This window comes from Elephas maximus, chromosome 19, assembly GCF_024166365.1.
Source record: "Elephas maximus indicus isolate mEleMax1 chromosome 19, mEleMax1 primary haplotype, whole genome shotgun sequence".
Classification (NCBI taxonomy): domain Eukaryota; kingdom Metazoa; phylum Chordata; class Mammalia; order Proboscidea; family Elephantidae; genus Elephas; species Elephas maximus.
Window position 1 is genome coordinate 74,484,248 of NC_064837.1, and position 20,161 is coordinate 74,504,408.

The 20,161-nt window shown below is 45.0% G+C and overlaps 1 protein-coding gene across 3 annotated transcripts in view; it reads right to left on the reverse strand.

Annotated features, from left to right (window-relative positions):
* The window catches only part of FAM110B (family with sequence similarity 110 member B), a 170,659-nt gene that overhangs the window by 61,019 nt on the left and 89,479 nt on the right, over positions 1 to 20,161 (reverse strand). Inside the window, exon 2 of one of the 3 annotated variants that reach the window (XM_049860094.1) lies at positions 16,628 to 16,714. The exons of the other annotated variants lie outside the window; for them this stretch is intronic. The gene's annotated coding sequence lies outside the window, so the exon portion shown is untranslated. The remainder of the gene's footprint in view (positions 1 to 16,627; positions 16,715 to 20,161) is intronic. 3 annotated transcript variants of the gene reach the window in all.

Genomic DNA, 20,161 nt, shown 5'->3' on the forward strand with positions numbered 1-20,161 from the left:
AAAGGATCTGGTTAAGGGCAGAGATGAAGGTCCATATCAGGTGCTAAGAGTTAAGTCCCAGAGCCTAAGGGTTATATAAAGGCCTCCTGAGAGAAGTGTGAACGGACCCCTGAATCTGAGCCGCAGGCACAAGAAGAGTATGAACCTGAGACCAGGGGCCTGAGAGAGCCTGGTGTTTACAGGGACGCAAGAGTCCTTTCAAGGTCCTGGAGGGTAATCTGTGAGGAGGAAGGCAGAGCTGGTGACGGAGACAGACATCCATGTGGAAACTGTTATCTACATTAAGGAGCCAGAACTTGATCTTGGAAGTGATGGGACCCAGGAAATGGGAGCAACGTGATGTTTTAAATTGCTTATGCTCATTCAGTTGTGCAGAAAAGATCTGATGTGAAGAAGACAGAGGCGAGAGGAGCAGCAACAGGCCAGTGAAGATGCAAAGATTAGGGGTGAACTCGGGATTCAGTACTGAACCAGGGATTAGGGAGTTTTACTTCTGGGAGGTCACTTGGTCTCACCCAACAGATCTATTTTTGGAAAGCTGCAAATTAATCTTGTAAGCCAAATTATTAAATTTTCCCGTTGACAACTTACTCATGTTTTTATTAATTTCATTGAGTTTTGAATTGGCAGTGGGCCCTAGAGGCGAGAGCTTAGAACGTCCTAAGAATTTTTATGTTCGGTAGTCTTCAAAGTAATTTCTAGCTGCAGAAGCTCTCCCTAAAGGAAAGATTATGCGGAACACTGGGTCGTAAGGTCTGCAGACAGAAGTTCTGCCTGAAGCACAGCCCCGAATCTCAATCCCCCTTCAGCCCCAGAATCATCAGAGCCCCAGGGAACAGAGTTTGAAAGTCACTGATGTCATTTAGTCCATTCATTACACAGATGCAGGAACGAGGTCCTGGTCAGAGAGAGGGCGAGTTTGCAGTTGGGATGGAGAAGGACAGGAATGAGCCGGCACCCTGGCTTTTCTTATGATGAGCCAGATGACTGTGAGGAATCACTCCTCTACGTTTCTGCGGCCTCATCTATGAAGCTGAGATAACAACTTCCCACTCCTCAAGGTTGTTGACATACAAGTGCAATGTAAAATCTGTAAGCCTATAAAAATGCAAAATGCTACTGCTCCGGCTGTATCAGTCTCAAATCAGAGAGCTGGGAGGGAAAGTCCAGCAACCTCAGTCCTCCAACACTAAGTGATCCCTCCAAGGGCACCCAGGAAGGGCAGAGCAAGATGGAGAGCGCTGCTCACTGCACTGTTGTTGTCAGGTGCTGCTGAGTCACTTCCAACTCACAGCGACCCGGTGTACGACAGAACGGAACACTGCCCGGTTCTGCGCCATCCTCACAATGGTTATGCTTGAGCCAAACGTTGAAGCCACCATGTCAGTCCATCTCACTGAGGGTCTTCCTCTTTTTCCTTGACCATCTACTTTACCAGACATGATGTCCTTCTCCAGGGACTGGTCTCTCCCAATAACATGTCCAAAGTATGTAAGAAGAAGTCTGGCCATCCTTGTTTCTAAAGAGCATTCTGGCTGTACTTCTTCCAAGACAGATTTGTTTGTTCTTTTCGCAGTCCATGGTATACTCAATATTCTTTGCCAACACCGTAATGCAAAGGCATCAATTCTTCTCTGGTCTTCCTTATTCATTGGCCAGCATTCATATGAGGCAACTGAAAACACCATGGGTTGGGTCAGGTGCACCTTAGTGTTTAAGGTGACATCTTTGCTTTTGAACACTTTACAGAGGCTTCTGCAGCGGATCTGCCCAGTGCAATGTGTCATTTGATTTCTTGACTGCTGCATTCATGGCTGTTGATAGTGGATCCAAGTAAAATGAAATCCTTGACAACTTCAATCTCTTCTTCATTTATCATGATGTTTGCTTATTGGTCCAGTTGTGAGGATTTTTATTTTCTTGATGTTGAGGTGTAATCTCTACTGAAGGCCATAGTATTTGATCTTCATCAGTAAGTGCTTCAAGTCTTCTTCACTTTCAGGAAGCAAGGTTGTGTCATCTGCATATCGCAGGTTGTTAATGAGTCTTCCACCAATCCTGCTGCCTCGTTCTTGTTCATATAGTCCAGCTCAGCATACAGACTGAATAGGTATGGTGAAAGGATACAGCCCGGATGTACACCTTTCCTGACTGGTTCTTGAGCACGATTAAGTGTTCTGGAATTCCCATTCTTGGCAATGTTATCCATAGTTTGTTATGATCCACATAGTCTTTACACAGTCAATAAAACAGAGGTAAACATCCTTCTGGTGTTCTCTGCTTTCAGCCAGGATCCATCTGACATCAGCCATGATATCCCTCCTTCCATGTCCTCTTCTGAATCTGGCTTGAATTTCTGGCCGTTCCCTGCTGATGGACTGCTGCGACTGCTTTGGAACGATCTTCAGTGAAATTTTACTTGCGTGTAATATTAATGATACTGTTCAATAATTTCTGCATTCTGTAGGATCACATTTCTTTGAAATAGGCATGGGTAAGGATCTCTTCCAGTCAGTTACTCCTGGTCAACTGCATTATAAACACACCTTATGGCTGTTGTTAGCTGCTGTCGAGTCAGTCCCTGACTCCTGGCAACCCCATGTGTGTCAGAGTAGAACTGTGCTCCGCAAGGTTTTCAATGGCTGTGATCTTTTGGAAGTAGACTGTGAGCCAGCCTTCCATGCAGCTTCTGAGGGGGTTCCAACCACCAACCTTTCAGTTACTACTTTTGAACACTGAACCACTTGTGTCACCCAGGGATCCCAGCTCTGAGAACACGTCCCAGAAACACTACACAGACCACCAACTCCCCAGTCTTCTAGTTGTTGCACAGCAGTATTTCATTGTCTCTGTTGGCAGATCCAGCACTGCTGAAGCGTACTCTTAGAGCACCGTGATTTATGACTGACAAGTGAGGGACTGAAGACACAACGCAGCGGGTTGTAAAGTGTCTTACACATTGCAGCAACAATGCACAAGTTTAAAACAGAAGTAGAACACGCTATGAGATATCCTAAGAATCACCAGGTAGTCCAGTCCTACATATCTACGAGGCTAAGTGCCCATGAAGTGGTGCCGTATTAGTTCAAGATGCAAGAATATTTCAGATAGCACTTCACAACCATATCTTAATGTCCTGAAAAATAAAAACTGATTGGATGCAAATATCTAGTAATCATAAAATGCTCCAAAACATACCTGTTGTATTAAAAATAGTGAAATACTGTACAAACATATATAATATTAAGCATCATTACTGACACACAATGAGAAATCCTAAAATACTACAGATTTGATACAACATGTCTTCAAGTGATCTCTTAATTTACTGCTTCTTAATAAGAGTGTCAAGGTCACATACTCATAATTTTTCTGTATCATACTTGTTAGCTGCCATCAAATCAGCTCCAACCCATGAACTACAGAATGAAATGTTGCGGGGTCCTGCGCCATCTTTGCAATTGTTGGTATGCCAGATACACAGGAACCAAATTGACTACATCTGTTGAAAGAGACAATGGAAAAGTTCAATATCATCAGTCAGAACAAGGCCAGAGGCTGACTGTGGAACAGACCATCAACCGCTCATATGCAAGTTCAAGTTGAAACTGAAGAAAACTAGAACAAGTCCATGAGAGCCCAAGTATGACCTTGAGTATATACCACCTGAATTTAGAGACCATCTCAAGAACAGGTTTGACACACTGAACACTAGTGACTGAAGACCAGAAGAGTTGTGGAATGACATCAAGGACTTCACAGATGAAGAAAGCAAGAGGTCATTAAAAAGACAGGAAAGAAAGAAAAGACCATAATGGATGTCAAAAGAGACTCTGAAACTTGTTCCTGAATGTAAAGCAGATAAAGCAAAAGGAAGAAATAATGAAGTAAAAAAAGATGAACAGAAGATTTCAAAGGGCGGCTCCAAGAGACAAAGTAAAGTATTATAATGAAATGTGTAAACACCTGGAGTTAGAAAATCAAAAGGGAAGAACACACTCTGCATTTCTCGAGCTGAAGAACTGAAGAAAAAATTCAAGGCTTGAGTTCCAATACTGAAGGATTTTTGGAGAAAACATTAAAAGACACAAGAAGCATCAAACGAAGATGGAAGGAATACACAGAGTCATCATACCAAAAAGAATTGGTCGACTTTCAACCATTTCAGAAGGTAGCCTATGATTAAGAACTGATGGTGCTGAAGGAAGAAGTTCAAGCTGCACTGAAGGCACTGGCGAAAAACAAGGCTCCAGGAATTGACAGAGTATCAACTGAGATGTTTCAACAAATGGATGTAGTGCTGGAAGTGCTCACTCATCTCTGCCAAGAAATTTGAAGGACAGCTGCCTGGCCAATCAACTGGAAGAGATACAAGTTTGTGCCAGGTGGTCCAACAGGATATGGAAATTATCATACAATATCATATACAAGTAAAATTTTGCTGAAGATCATTCAAAATCGGTTGCAATAGTACAGTGACAAGGAACTGCCAGAAATTCAAGCTAAATTCAGAAGACATGAAACGAGGGTTATCATTGCTGATGTCAGACGGATCTTTCTGAAAGCAGAGAACACCAGAAAGATGTTCACTTGTGTTTTACTGACTCTGCAAAGGTATTCAACCGTAGGGATTAAAACAAATTATGAATATCATTGTGAAGAATGGGAATTCCAGGACACTTAACTGTGCATACCAGGAGTCTGTACATGGACCAACAGGCAGTCCTTCGAACAGAAGAAGAGAACACTGTGTAGTTTAAGATCAGGAAAGGTGCGTGTTGGGGTTGTATCCTTTGACCATACTAATTTAATCTGTATGCTGAGCAAACAATCTGAGAAGCTGGATTGTATGGATACGAATAAGACATCAGGATTGGATGAAGACTTATTAACAACATGCGGTACGCAGATGACACAATCTTGCTTGCCGAAAAGTGAAGAGGACTTGAAGCACTTACTGATGAAGATCAAAGACTACAGCCTTCAGCGTGGATTATACCTCAACATAAAAAACATAAAGAAAATGAAAATCATCACAACTGGACCAATAAGCAACATCATGATGAACAGGGAAAACACTGACATTGTCAAGGATTTCATTTTACTTGGATCCACAATCAACACCCATGGAAGCAGCAGTCAAGAAATCAAACAGCACATTGCACTGGGCAAATCTGCTGCAAAAGACCTCTTTAAAGTGTTAAAAAATAACGATGTCACTGTAATGACTAAGGTGTGCCTGGCCCAAGCCAGGGTATTTTCAGTTGCCGGGTATGCATGCAAAAGCTGGATAATGAATAAGGAAGACCAAAGAAGAATTGATGCCTTTTAACTATGATGTTGGCAAAGAATATCGAATATGCCACGGACTGCTAGAAGAATGAACAGATCTGCCTTGGAAGAAGCACAGCCAGAATGCTCCTTAGAAGCAAGGATGGAGAGACTTCATTTATTTCGGACATGTTATCAGGAGGGACCAGTCCCTGGAGAAGGACATCATGCTTGGTAAAGTGTACGATCAGTGAAAAAGAAGAAGACCCTCAATGAGGTGGATTTACACAGTGGCTGCAACAATGGGCTCAGGCATAACAACTATTGTGAGGATTCGGCAGGACCAGACAGTGTTTTGTTCTGTTGTACACAGGGTCGCTATGAATCGAAACTGACTCAATGGCACCTGACAACAATAACAACACACATAATTCAAATGTCAGCCAGCAAGATCTTGATTTCAACTGCTCCTCCAGTGAGCCTAGATGTTCAAGTGAGATATACTTGAGACTTCTGGGAATACGGACCCACAGGCCCTTGGCATTTGCCAGCCTGAACCTAAAGACCACCAAAAACAAACCAAACCTGTTGATGTCGAGTCGATTCTGACTCACAGCAATCCTACAGGACAGGGTAGAACTGCCCCATAGGGTTTCAAAGGAGCAGCTCGTCTATCTGAACTGCCAGTGTTTCGGTTAGCAGTCGCAGCACTTAACCACTACCCCACAGGTGCTCCGAACCTGAAAACCAGAATATGCAATTCAGTGAGGCAATCTTTCCTGTGCCATGGGTTCTTGGTATCAGTGAATCAGCCGTACCACTCTCTCTACTCGTCTGCTGAACCAGAGCTTCAATTCTGGGTAAAACCTGCCCTTTTTCACACTTCTTTACTTTTCTTCATTTCCAACTTCGGCACTAGTAGTTGCGACTTATCTCAGTGATTTTTTCTTTTCTTTTTTTTAATTGTACTTTAGATGAAGGTTTACAGAACAAACTAGTTTCTCATCAAACAGTTAGTACATACATTGTTCTACGACATTGGTTAACAAGCCCACGACATGTCAATACTCTCCCTTCTCAACCCTGGGTTCCCTATTACCAGCTTTCCTATTCCCTCCTGCCTTCCAGTCTCTGCCCCAGGGCTGGTGCGCCCCTTTAGTCCTTTGGTCCATGGGCCTGTTCAATCTTTGGCTGAAGGGTGAACCTCATTACTGAGCTGAAAGGGTGTCCAGGGGCCATACTCTCAGGGTTTCTCCAGTCTCTTTCAGGCCAGCAAGTCTGGTCTTTCTTTTTGAGGTGAGAATTTTGTTCTACATTTTTCTCCAGCTCTGTCCAGAACCCTCCATTGTGATCCCTGTCAGAGCAGTCAGTGGTGGTAGCCAGGCACTATCTCACTATTCTGGTCTCAGTCTCTCAGTGATTTTTGAGATCGAAAGCTTTCATCTCACCAGGAACGTCAGCTTCTCAGCTTCCGGTGAAGCCCTGGAAGCACAAGGCATTGGATGGACATTTTTTAGTTGAAACACAACTGTTCTACCATGTGCAACAGAGCTTGGGAGTCTGGATGAGATGGGAACACAGGGTAGGCTGCCATTCCTCACTCCAGTGCACTGGCCCTGGTGTGGGGGTCTGAACTGGTATTTTACCAAAATTGCAGGACTACGACAATTATTGAACTTGGCATCAATTACACATAATTGAATTTTTGAACGTTAAATCGGTGAGTCCCTGCTGTTTTTTGTAGCTGCTGCCGAGCTGGCCTTGACTCATGGTGACCTCATGCAAAATGGAAGGCACGGCTGACTGGTCCTGTGCCATTCCTCAGGAACACTCAATTTGAGCTAAAAAGCCAAAATTATACCTAAACTGACTTTGTGAACAAAACCAAATTTTAAGTGCAATTGAGTCTAGATTTAAAGAGCTAATTATGCCTTCATTACTCAGTTTAAGTAGTTTAAAGTTAAGGTAGAGCTGGGGTATTATAATTCTATACTGCAATGTGTAGGTAACCAACTATAAGCAACCCACTCCGGATTCCTCTGTTTTATTCCTCTTTTGTTTGTGATTTAGTTTTCTCCCTCTTTGATCCACCTGTAGATGGGGTCTCTCTCTTGCAAAGCAACAATGCTGCTGGCCCCGTGAACCCGGGCTGCTAGTTCTCATGCCTGAAGACGCTGCTTGTAGAGCTTTGTGGGAGGCAGTGACTGATCAGGCAGACGAGAAAGCTGTAGTCACTCTCCTGCATGTGCATAAAAAGCCCTTCAGTCCTGTTAAACCCACACGCATTTTTAATCCCCTGTAGTTTACTGCAGCCCTGGTGGTGCAGTGGTTAAGAGCTTGGCAGCTGGCCAAAACTAAGCACTTTGAATTCACCAGCCGCTCCTTGGAAACCCTATAGGGCAGTTCTACCCTGTTGTATAGTCACTATGAGTTGGAATCAACTCAATGGCAATGGGGTTTTACGGGTTGTTTAGTAGATTCTGTGCTGGATTATAAAGATTCAGAGTTCAAACACAACTCTGACCCTTGAATTGCTTATAGTCTGTTAGAAATAGGCAGAAAAAGATTTACTGTAACGTAATTCCAATTATAAGTGCCCTTTGACAGGGGCAGGTGTCCCTGGTGGTACAAACACTTAAGACGCTCAGCTGCTAACCAAAAGGTTGGCAGTTAGAACCCACTCAAGGCGCCTCAGAAGAAATGCCTGGCAATCTACGTCTGAAAAATCAGCCACTGAAAACACTGATACACATGGAGTTGCTTGCTGCAAATCAGAATTGATTCAACAGTGAGTGCTGTGTTTTTGTTTTTGTTTTTTGATGATACGAGATTTTTTTAAAGGGTCTATGAGAACACAGAATGCAAATTGCTCAGAATGAGTAAACGGAGACTTAGGAATAAGACAAGTCTCCACACAGTAGTTGAAATCTGAGCTGGGCCTTCAAAACTTATGGGACCCTGACAGAATTTCTACTTGCTATGCTTCTTGTTCTCAGCAAATCTGTTTTATGTTTCAAAGGAGATGTTATTATTTTCTTCTTGATTGTGTTTTCTCTACGTCTATGTAGATGTCACTATATTATGGATGAATAAGAACTGACAATAGCTTTCAATCTGTGCTACTGACTAAAACTATTATCTTTATGAAGCTTTTACCAGGTTGGTAAGTAACTGCACTTCTCTTCAGTTCACGAACAGTGCTGATGATGCAAAACGATCTAACATTTCCTTTGTGATTGCAACCACAATGCGTGTTATCACAGGGCATGTATTGCTATGGAAAGCCTCCAGGGTGGCGTGGCCAGACTCTGTTTATTCATCCATCCAAACATTTGAAAGCTCATGTCCTATGCATTAAGAAAACATTTTTAAATGTTTGGGAGATAGGACGGAATTGCTTAAATAAACAAAAAATCATTTGAAAACTACTTATAAATGTATACTGTTGTTATTGTTAGCTGCCGTTGGGTCGGCCCTGACCCATGGTGACCCCACGCATAACAGAATAAACGCTGCCAGTCCTGTGCCATCCTGATGATCGGTCGTGAACCGGACCATTGTGATCCACAAAGTTTTCACCGGCTGATTTTTGGACGTAGATTGCCAGGCCTTTCTTCCTAGTCTGTCTTACTATGGAAGCTCTGCTGAAATCTGTTCAGCATCATAGCAGCACGTGAGCCTCCACTGACAGATGGGTGGTGGCTGCGTATGATGTACATCGCCCAGGAAAAGAACTTGGGTCTCTCCCCCACGGAAGGCGAGAATTCTACCACGGAACCACCACTGCTCTTTATAAGGCCCATGGCATATGCTATATTGTGAAGAAATTTACTGCATGAATTTGTTGAATGAATGAATGGTAAGAATTGGTTGAGTTTATCAAAAAAGTGTTTTTTAAGGGAAAAGAAACTTTTGAAATGGATCTTAAAGGGACTCCTGGGCAGTGGGAGAGAGGAAGGGATAAAGAGAGTCCAGGCAGGAAGAGGAAGACGCCAATGAGCCAGGTGTGTGCAGAACAGAGGAGTAACGGATCCTGACCTTGGACGAGTGCTGAGAGCCTAGACAGACGAGTGCTGGCTTTTACCACCAGGCTCGGGAATCAAAATTTGATAGGTAACTGAAAGAGACCTAGGTTTTGGAGCGGGGAAGTAACATAATGAAAACAGTGTGTGTAAACTCAGTTTCTGGTCGCTAGCTGGACTGGTGTGACAGCAGGAGGCAGGCAGACTGGGGAGGAGCTTACGTTAGCCAACAAGACGCTTGGTGATGAAGACGGTGGCTGTGCCCAGGTGAGAAGACTCGGAGGAAGAGCCAGCAGGGCCTGATGGCTTAGTGGTGTAAGAGAAAGAGCAAGGGAGCCCTCGTCAAGGCCTCCTGCCCTGGGATGGTGCTTCCATGGTGGTGTGGTGTCAGTGTTGAGCTTGGACTTAAGTCTGTGCTACACAGAATTAGACCCGTGGGCTCAAGTCAAGGCAAGGGTGAAACCTTTTGGGACAATGACAGACCAGTGTTTCATGAAGCTATCAGAGGCAGCACCTCCAAATACTACCCAAGGACAAAGCATAGAGAGGGAGAATTAGGGGGAACTTCCTGAAGAAACAGAAATGCAGATTGAGAGTACTTACAGGTTCTCTGTTGCATCTTTAAACACAGATACATAAAAAAATAACAAGAGAACTGAATATTTAACATACTTTTATCTTAGGCCTTCAAGGAGAAACCAGGGTGAGAGGAGCCCTCTCTGCCCACCGAGCACAGGGTCCTGGGGAGCGTCCCACCTTTCGACTTGCCAGTGGTCAGCAGCATGAGCACCTTCTCACCCCACCTACTGACAGCAGCAGACTCCTTACAGATGGGGGAATAAAGTGCACCAGTCTGGTAGCCTAGCTCTTCTCTCTCTGTATGGGTCTTCCTCTCTTCAATGTGTGGCTCCTTCAGTTTGTTTCCATTACCTGACTTTCTGGTCTCTTCCTTTGTCTTACTAATCAAAGCATTCACTGCTTCTACAGAATCAGTCTGATATTCCACCAGACATCCACGTTTCCTTGCAACTGCCCCATTCCACCTTCCCATTGCCCAGTTTCCTTTAACCAGATACCGCTTCCATTTAGGACCCCATCATTGTAAGGATATCAACTGGTAGGAAGGTTCTGGGAAGGGGTTGAATAGAAGAGCCTTAGGTTTTATATCTAGCATGTGTCTTATCACATGGTTGACCTTTGGTATGAGGTTTAACCTCTTTGACCCTGGTTTCCCCCACCTACAAAATAAAGGTTGCAATACCCTCTCTGCAAGGCAGGTGAAGGCTACAGATAAGGTACATAAAGCTTCTAGCACAGTGTCACGGAGCAGGCTTCCACAGATGATGGTCTTATCAGCACGGGGTCCCGCTTTCCTCCGATCTTTGCCTGCATTGACAATGAACTGGCTTATAGTGTAACACACAGACAGAGAAACCCCAAACCTGTTGCCATCAACTGGGGTCTGACTCATGGTAACCCTATGTATGTCAGAGTAGAACTGCGTGTCATAGGGTTTTCAATGGCTGATGTTTTAGCGGTAGATCACCAGGCCTTTCTTCCAAGGTGCCTCTGGGTAGACTAAAACCCCAAACCTTATGATAGATAGCCGAGTGTTAACCATTTGCACTTCCCAGAGACTCCTATATTTTAATACCCATTAATAATTTATAAAAAAACTAACTTTGCACACATAGAAACTTATAGGATTTGTCTTTCAATTTTCTCAAAAATATGCATTTCAAATATGCCAAATGACCTAATGGGTAATTTAACAATTTAAATTGTAATCAGCAGATCCTGAGCTTTGTAATAAATGTCTGTTACATTGTCAAAACAGGAATTATACTTTTTTCCTGAGTACAGGGGCATTTTCTTTTAGAGAAGAGAATATCTGTATATCTATCATTACAGAAGTCTATGCAATTTTTGTGCTTAAGGAGAACAAAATACCTAAAATCCCAGTTATTTTTCCCAGATAATGCCCTTGAATCTTCCTCCTGTCTTCTACAAAGTCACAAAGAAGCCTGGCCAATTAGACCATGCAGTGGGTGGTTACCTGGGGTACTCCCTGGCTTCTGAGGAGACCCTGCTCAAGGTCAGCTGTGACTCTGCCTTGGACATGCTGAGCTCTGAGTCACCGGGTTGGCACTGAGCTGATGGAGGCAGAGGCTGGAGTCGGGGCACTGGGGGGAGGCAGGTGAGTCACAGGCAAATGACGGATCGCTCATTATGGAGGGACCAGTTTTAGGAAATGCTGAATGGAAGAAGGTGTTTGGGGAAAACGGGCACATAGTTTTGGCCAGCACCATTTAACAGAGAAATGCACAAGGGCTGTCTGCTTCTGGGAGCTTTTCAAGCATCCAGCACTCACAGGATGAAAGAGCAAACGTCTGCCCTGGAGAAGTTCATGTTCTTAAAAAGGACACTTTCCAGGAGAAACTAACCTTATCAAGTACTTAAGTTTGATTAAGGTAACTTATTTATACATAGCTCAGGAGGGTTCATGTTCTAGGTTGAAAAACCGCTTAAAACTTGACCAAAAGAACATTACAAGGTCGTTTTATTTCATGTCTTCATTTTCCTTTTTAATTTCCTTAAACAAAGGACCACTGAAAGTCTCAGGTGGTATTCCAAAAAGAAAGCAATCTTAATACATGTACTGAGAAAAATTTTTAATAACGAGAATAGCCAAACCAGTTGCCACTGAGTCCACTCCTACTTCATGCCAGGCTTTTCTTCTGAAGTATCTCTGGGTAGACTCAAACTGTCAATCTTCTGGTAAGCAGCCTAACTCGGGTCAACCACTTACAGCACCCATGCCTAATGCATATGTATATATAAGGCTGGAGTCCCTGGGTGGTGCAATTACTGCAATTATTGCACTGATAACCTAAAGGTTGGCGGTTCGAGTCCACCAGAGGTGCCTTGGGAAGAAAGCCCTGGCAATCTACTTCCAAAAAATCAGCTATCGAAAACCCTACGGAGCACAGTTCTACTCTGACACACATGGGGTTGCCATGACTCGTAATCAACTCAATGGCAACAGGTAAAAAAATAATACACACACACACACACACACGGCTGCTTATCCATAGTTTAAGGGTTTAGAAAAGAACAAAGCTTTAACAAACATCAAGCGTTAGTAATAGCCTGGAACAGTTAAAAACATTTCCCAAATCCTTGACTACTGATCAGTAATACAGTCATACTGGCGGGGAACTGGAATTGATTTCAGGACCCTCAAGGATACCAAAATCCGAGGATGCTCATGGCCCTTATACAAAATGGCGTAATATTCGCATATAACCTGTGCATCTGCCCATATACTTTAAATCACCTCTAGATTACTTACAGGACCTTATACAATGTAAAAGCTACGTAAACAGTTGGTAATGCTTATACTTACCACTTCATGCTTTCTTGGTCTCTGCGGGCACTTTATCAGGAACCAGACAGACCATTTTTGCCTTGGCAGGGGTAGCGCTAACATGCCCACAAATTTCAGCTTCTTTCTGCTCTCATGTGCCAACGTTCGATTCGTTCTTACTGACCTCATGGCCTACTTCGGCAAGCAACGTACCACTTTTCAAAAAATCTAAGATTTTTATTTTCTCTTAGGGATACAGCACTTTACGTACAATGTCTCTCAGCCTTTGAGGGATTGCTTTGACCACTTAATTGCTTTTGAGGAGTCATTTTTTCACAGAACCACGAAGGCTGCACACGACACAAGGACTGAACTAAGGAGACGCCAGGCGAACAGTGCTCAAAAGCCCAGTGCTGGAGAGAGACTGAGGTCTGTGAGATGGCGGGAGGCTACAGCTCAGTGTGCCTGCATATCCCGTCACTCACGTGCCTTCAGTGGAGGGCTCGGCGCCGCAAACGCAAGTTTTGCTTTTTGGAACTTTCTTTCTTTCTTTCCCCCCCGAATGTTTTCGATCCACTGTTGGCTGAGTCCACAGATGTGGAACCTATGGATATGGAAGACCGACTGTATGGATAAGATAAAAACTATGCTTTTCACAACATTCTTTACGGTCCCTTTTTTTTAAAAAAAAAGTTTTAATCTTATTTGTCTATGGAAAAACTGATAGAAAAACAACTCAACATAACTTGCACACTTATCTGGCTTTATTCTGAGAATCAGACACAGGGGTTAACATTTATTCTAAGAGAGTTATCCTGACATTTCTTCTCACTAGAATCTCAAATATATAATGGCATAAATTCAGGGTATTTCAAAAGCAGTTTACATCAATGGAAAACGGTAATCTGATAAATGTAAACTGTCCCCAGAAGAGGCATAAGACAACAGCCCAGCTGACGCTGCATTAATGAGCCACATGATGAATCCTCTCTAACTTCAAGGCCTAGTTTAGCAACGGTACTGACAGAGCTCAAGACCCTCGTGCCTGTGAGGGGAACCAAACGACTCCTCTACACAGTCTGTCTTGGGGGCAAGCAGGGATCCCCCCTTCTCGAGTGCCTGTGCTGTACCAGGCACTTCCCAGAGCCACATCATGTAACTCTTCCAACACCCCTACCTGCCAGCTGGCATGGCTCTTATGTGGCATGCAGAAAACTGAGGCTCAGAGCAAGAAAGCAACCTGAGGCCATCTCATTTGCACGGTCACCAGCGCAGCTGAGACTGGGCCCCTGTCCACCCAACTCCCCGGTTCTTTTCTGGCCACCAGGTTTGCACATTCAACAGCCGCCTGAATCCTGCCCCTAACTGGAGAAACACAGCTGGCAGAGAGGGTGGGGTGGTGGGAATCACAAGGGACCAACTTGTTCTGGTTTGCTGGAAACTTTACTGCTTTCAACAGTAAAGTCCTGTGTCCTGGGAAACCCCTTGGTCTGGGGCAAGCCAGGGTGGAGGGTCTCCCTAGAACCACGGCAAAGGGGAGAGAGGCCCAGTGGAAAGCCACTGGCCATTAAATTCACCTGCACTCAGGTGCAACTCTACAACCTGGGCTCCACAAGGGCCTGGGGATGAGAGCTGCTGAGTTCCTTCCGGCCTACAGGGGCCCAAGGCTCTCAGACCACAACTTCCGACATCCGCGATAAGGTGGGACAGGACAGAGTAAGAGTGATGGATGTCAGGTGCATCCCTGATCTCACGCTGCTGTCAGATTTTTCTTTGGTTCTTCTCTTTGCAGTTTGCAGAATTCCACCCAGCACAGGCCGATTCTTATACGTCAGCCTAAGTTAGATTCTGAGATTCCTGGGAAGCAATAAAAGAGCCCTGGTGGCATAGTGGTTAAGCACTTGGCTGCTAATTAAAAGGTCAGTGGTTTGAACCCACCAGCCACTCCAGGAGAAAGATGTGGCAGTTTGCTTCCATAAAGATTTACAGCCTTGAAATCCTATGGGGCAGTTCTACTCTGTCCTATGGGGTTGCTGTTAAGTCAGAATCGATTCAACGGCAACGGGTTTCCTGAGGAGCAATAACATCCACCCAGCTGTATCTTGCACAATCCAACAATAGTAAATAATAAAATGTGAGGCCTACTATGTAAGTAATGGTATATTATATACGGTTGCTGAAAGCAGACTTAAGGAAGACATCTGGTCACCTGGAATGTGAACATTGAGGTCAAGATTGTGTGATCCCACGCAGGTGCTCTGTACCACTACTCCAAGTGCAGCAGTGCTGTTAGGTGTTACGGAGTTGGCCCTGACTCATGGTGACCCCATGCACAGCAGAACGAAATCCCCATGACTGGTTGCAGACTATGTGACCTATAGGGTTTTCACTAACTTTTGGAAGTAGATCACCAGGCCTCTCTTCTGTGTCCACCTTAGGCTGGAAGCTCCGCTGAAACCTGCGCTCAGCATCATAGCGACATGCAAACTTCCACTGACAGATGGGTGGTGGCTGTGCATGAGGTGTGCTGGCTGGGGATTGAACCCAGGTATCCCTCATGGAAGGCAAAAATTCTACCACAGAACTATCACTGTCCCCCAACTTGCAGGAGATGGTGCTAACTGAAGAGCTGTCTTCTACTTCCCTAAACACTCTGACCCCTCATTCTGTGATGTGAGGTATCAGCTCCTCTGCAATGGGGCAGGGGATGTCTGTACCTGGACCACCGTTATCTACTTCTTCAGCTCCTTCATGGGAAGATGGGTCTGGTGATAGGAAGAGACCTGGAAAGGGTGCTTCCTCTTTCCTCTGGAAAGGGGCTCCCCATCAGCTTGTGGGGACCAGAAAGTATGTCCAGGAGGGCATGCACATGCAGCAAAGCAGCCCCACGGAGCCCTCTGGGGAGCCGGCGCATCCCCAGGTTGGCCATCCTACAACCCCTGCTCGCCTCCAGGTCACAGCCTCTCGGTGGGAGGGCCATGCCCTCTCCCAGCACCCCTGCGCCTGGCACAATGCCACTTGACCCAATCCGAAAACACCATCTCACTCTCCAACCACAGCCAGTGTCTTTCTTGTTAGACTGTAAGGGTTTTCATTTTTTAAATGGTCTTCACATCTGTGCACGTAATAAACTAGCTGCTGTCAAGTCAACTTTGCCTCATGGCAACCTCAGGTGTGTGAGAGTAGAACTGTGCTCCACTGGATTTTCTATGGCTGATTCTTGGGAATAAGATCACCAGGCCTTTCTTCCGAAGCACTCTGGGTGGATTCGAACCACCAACCTTTCAGTTAGTGGCCAAGTGCGTTAGCCATCTGCATCACCCAGGAACTCTATATACATAATAGGCACCTTCTAAATGCCTGGAGGAAACCCTGGTGGCCTAGTGGTTAAATGCTACGGCTGCCAACCAAAGTGTCGGCAGTTTGAATACACCAGGCGCTCCTTGGAAACTCTATGGGGCAGTTCTACTCTGTCCTGTAGGGTCGCTATAGGGTCGCTACAAGTTGGAATCGACTCGAAGGCACTGGGTTTTGTTTTGGTTTGGAAATGCCTGGAACATCACAGGTAAAGATAATCTAGCGTTTTATAAACTGTAACTGGCAGTGGTTATGTGGAAGGCACACCTTGGAAACCTTTGGAAAGACCAATCACCACGCCTGGTATTCAGGCCCTGGACTCACCCAAGGGCAAAAAAAACCCACTGCTGTTGAGTCGATTCCAACTCATAGCGACCCTATGGGACAGAGCAGAACTACCCCACAGGGTTTCCAAGGAGCAGCTGGTGGATTTGAAAGGCCAGCCTTTTGGTTAGTAGCCCTATCACTTAACCCCTGCACCACCAGGGCTCCCTTAAGTGCCAGAGGGCAACATAAGAGAAACCTGGGCCAGTATGTCTTATTATTCTAATGATACAGGTTTTTTGAGACAATACCTTCTGCTCAGAACAGATCAAAGCACTGTACTTACTTGAAAGGGAAATGAGTTTTACAGGTGGCAGGCAGATGTCACAGGAAAGCCTTCTTTTCTTAAAGTATTCTTTGTAGCATGAAATATCTAAAGATGGGGGAAAAAAAGATTGCTATTCCTTTTTTATTGAAAAAATAGGCAGGCTATTAAATACATGGCAACAGACAACAATTACACTGTTAAAAATTAGTCAATACACTTTTTAAAATAAATAGCAAACATGTCAATAAACCAAAATAAATTAGTTTCTTTCATACCTTATTTCAAAGTAAATGTTTCACTCATTTCAACTATTGTTTATTTTTAAGGGTAGCATTTAATCATGGATAGCAACTATATGGAAAGAATTGGAAGAAGTCGCATAAATAAAGGTTCACAAGTGGGGCCTCATTGCCCCCGTCTGGGTCTGCCCACAGTGGGACAGGAGGGCAATGTCCTGATGGCGCAGTAGTTAACTGCTAAGGCTGCTAACCAAAAGGTCAGCAGTTTGAATTCACCAGCTGCTCCTTGGAAATCCTGTGGGACAGATCTACTCTGTCCTATAGGGTCGCTAGGAGTTGGAATCGACTCGAAGGCTGATCTGGTACTTTACTCTGCATTTCACAGAACAGCAAACAGAGGCCACCTTAGAGAGGGGCTTGGCACAAACTCAGCTGGCTGGGGTGGCGCTCTTGATTGCCACAGGGTCACCCTTCTCCCATGCTGTAATGCTCCCATGCCAACACTCCATTCATTCATTCATTCTTCATTCAACAAGTACTCACTGAGCACTCTCTATGGACCAAGTACTTGTTCAAGGCTCTGGGGGTAAAGACAAAAACCTCTGACTTCATGGAGTTTATATCCCAGACAGGGGAGATAAAAAATAACAAACAAATACAATGGATAATATCTCAGAAAGTCCCACTGAGATGGTGACATTTGAGCACAATCCTAAAGGCAGTGAGGGAATAACCCTTGTCTATTTGGAGAAGAGTATCCAAGGTGGAACGAACAGCAAGTGCAAAGGCCCTGAGGCAGAAGGGCTCCTAGCCTGTGCAAGGAGCCCAGGAGGCCAGTGTGGCTGGTATCAGGGACAGAATGCAGGGCAACACCAAGCACAGAGGAAAGGGCTGAGCCTGTGGCAACGAGTGAGGCGACCGAGGGAAAGAGAGTGGCATGGGCGGAGAATATGAAAAACACAGGACCCTGGAGAATATCTACTTTTTAAAAGGTGGGCAGAAAAGAAGGAGACTGTAAAGGAACCATCAGAGACAGGTGTTAAACACAACGTAGTTGTTTCAAGGTCCGCAGGGGCAAAGAGCTGCAGGAAGTGGCAATGAATTCATAAGGGAGAATGCTTTTGAGTCAGCAAGCGTGAATGAAAAAGGTAAGTGTGGAAGCCTGACGAGGGTAAAACGCTATAGAGTCAGGAACCTTCTTGGACCACACGTCCAGAGACTGCACAATATGCTTTCACGGGAGGGCAAGATCTAATCCAAATACGTGAACTTAAAGTCAACTTCCCCTCCAGTTTTGGCAAGATTTAAAGTATACCTCTATTCAATGAAATGTCTAAGAAAAGCAGAATGCCTTCATCAAAGTAAGGCTAAATGCAAGTGTTACAATCTGAGACCCCACTGTACGAGCTGGTCTTTAATGAGCTTCTACAACAACAAACGACTTGCGAGAGACAACAGACATCCAAGACACAAAGGATCATGGCTAGCTCTGGAGGAGTCCAACTGGTGATGAAAGAGTTCTGCAGTCCCTTTAGCACAATTTTAAATTACTGGATATGCTTCTTATTCTCAAATCCCATGTTATGTAAATCTATTAAAAACATAAACAAGTCTACACAACAACCTAGTGTGTTTTATGAGAAGAGTTAAGGAAAAGAAAAGAAGTACTACATTTTTAATGCACGTGTCTTACATTTATTAGGTATCACCCAGATGACATGGTGAACTAAAAAGTCAATACAAAACATAAAATAGACCAGTGGCCTACAACTAGTAGTGACTACAGTGCCAAGATTGTGGGAGACACGAAGTTCTGGCTCAGGCACCGTCTCTCTTCCCTGGCGCCCCACCCCCTTCGTAAAGGTTTGATCACCCTTGTTTGCCCCACCAAGCTACGTGCTGGCATTCTAGCTCCATGTTGTTGCCAGCTGCTGCTCAGCTGGCCCCCAGCTCATAGTAACTCCATGCACAACAGATGGAAACGCCACCGCCCAGTCCTGTGACATCCCCATGATCAGTTGCGCATCAGACCGTTGTAATCATGGAGTTTTCATTGGTTGATTTTTAGACGTGGATCGCCAGGCCTTTCTTCCTAGTCTGTCTTAGTCTAGAAGCATCACTGAAACCTGTTCAGTATCAAAGCAACACGAAAGCCTCCTGCAGTGTGATAGATCACTTTTGTGTGGCCTTTTTCATCATGGTCTTGTAACTCTCACCCAAGTGACTGGGCAGGACTGTGCAAATAAGGTAATTGTGGCCACCAAGGAGACTGGTCAGTTTTACCAACTCACTAGGCTTAAAAAAGAGCCAATCCCAGAGCAGAGAGAGTACTCCACCACCACCAAGGAAGGAGAGCCAAGAGCAGAACATGTCCTTTGAACTCGGGATTCCTGTGCTGAGAAGTTCCTAGAACTGAGAGGGAGAGGGAGAAGAGAGGAGAGGGAAAGGGAATTGTAACACTGAAGACGGCAAGAAGTGGTGGCAGAGAAATGGTGGCATGAGAGACCAGCAGGAGACAGTGTGGTGAGCTTCACAGCTCACGGCGTGAGAAAGCTCAGTGCCTTTGGACAGGAGGCTGGCAGAGCAGGGTGCCCCCAGGAACTTGGTGTAAAGCTAGGTTTGCCAACCTGTGGAGCTAGAGATGAGCGCCTTGGGCTGAGGCTTACTAGTGGAGTGGGGTGCCTCAGGGTACTTATCAGCAGAAGTAAAAGAGCTTGGTAACACTTGCTCAAGCAGGGGCAGAGGCTGAGAGGCCAGAGAGAGCCCTGCCTGCACCACAGCTGAGAAGAGACTGTCCTGGTGGGAGAACTGTATCTTGGGCATTCTTGAACCTGAACTGTAACCTGTTCTTCCATAATAAACCCCACAATCCTGAGTATCATTTGTGAGTTCAGTCTGGCCACTGCAATGAATTATCGAACCCAGCAGAGAAGCAGAGCGTGCCGTGGGAGGGGAAGCTGGCGTCAGAATTGGTAAAGATGGCAGTGATCCAAATCATAGGAATCAGTCTTGAGCCATTGATCTCGGTTCTCCTTCCCCTTGTGAAGTTAGAGGAGGTGAGACGCTGCTCCACGCCATTTTTATATCTCCAATGACAGACTGGTGATGGCTGTGCATGAGATGTCTCCCACATAAAAAAATGGGAGGCAGAAATTCTACCACGAACCACCAAGCCCTCTCTGGCCCCTGGTACCCCTAACTCCTCAACAGATTGCTTCTTCCAGGGAAGGACTGTGCCTTCCACCTTTCTCTCCCTAAGGCCTAGCATAGAGCTTTGCATATAGTAAAACAAACAAAAAAAAACAGTTGGTGT